This window comes from Lolium rigidum, chromosome 2 (assembly GCF_022539505.1).
Source record: "Lolium rigidum isolate FL_2022 chromosome 2, APGP_CSIRO_Lrig_0.1, whole genome shotgun sequence".
Classification (NCBI taxonomy): domain Eukaryota; kingdom Viridiplantae; phylum Streptophyta; class Magnoliopsida; order Poales; family Poaceae; genus Lolium; species Lolium rigidum.
In genome coordinates this window covers 42,500,519-42,501,410 of record NC_061509.1, presented here as the reverse complement: position 1 = coordinate 42,501,410, position 892 = coordinate 42,500,519, and positions in this window count along the sequence as shown.

Here is an 892-nt window from a genome sequence, read left to right as displayed (position 1 = left end):
GGCGTGCGCGCGCGTGTGGGGGCTGCGGGGTTCGCAGCTCCCTGCCGCACGCCGTGCGGCGGTGGCGTGTGCGGAGGAGCTGGCAGGGCCGCAGCCACGGGTAAAGCTTGGACGGAGCCCTGATTGAACAAGCAAGAGAAAGATAAGTGCAAGGAAGGAGAGGAAAGGAATCCAAACAACAGAAAAAAAAGAACTCACCGGCACTGCATCGGAACCCTCTTGGCGCTAGCCATGCTGCTGCTTGGCCTTCGCCTCCACGCAGCCGTGGGCCCGCCGATGGCCGCTTCTTCCATTCGGCGCGGAAGTCGCCGGGCCGCCGCCAGCTGGCACGCGCTGTGGCATCCACTGCGAGAGGTCGTTGCCGTGCTCGAGGATTCAGCGAGCTCGCTGAAGCGTGCTCACTGCTCCTTGCTCATGTTCGGCCCGAGGGCGGTGGATTATGTTCCCCACTGACGCCCTTGGGTCGAAACTTACCTCAACGGTCGTCCTTCGCGCCCGGCTTGGTCGCGCGGGGCTGGTCGTCCCCGGATCGGCACGATCCGGCGTCCGGATCTTGGTCGCCAGGTCGCCATCCTCGATGCCTTGGCCGGGTGATGAGCTCGAAAAGTAAAAAGATGGCTCCTCCAAGTCGGCCATGCAGCCGCAAGCTCGGAAGGCGGCCAAAACATCAAACACCCGAGTTCAGGCGGCTGCTCCCGGTCGTAGGGTGGCAGCCCCAATCCGATTGTCCGGCATGTTGGCCTTGGTGATGTTGTTCACCGGCGAGCAGCTTTGGGACTTGGAAAGCTCGCCTTCGACGTCGGGTCGGTCGAGCCGGCCCAGGACATATGCCCGATCTTGTGGACGCGCCGCGGAGCGGTATGACCCGGTGCATGACGTAAGTGCGGAGGAG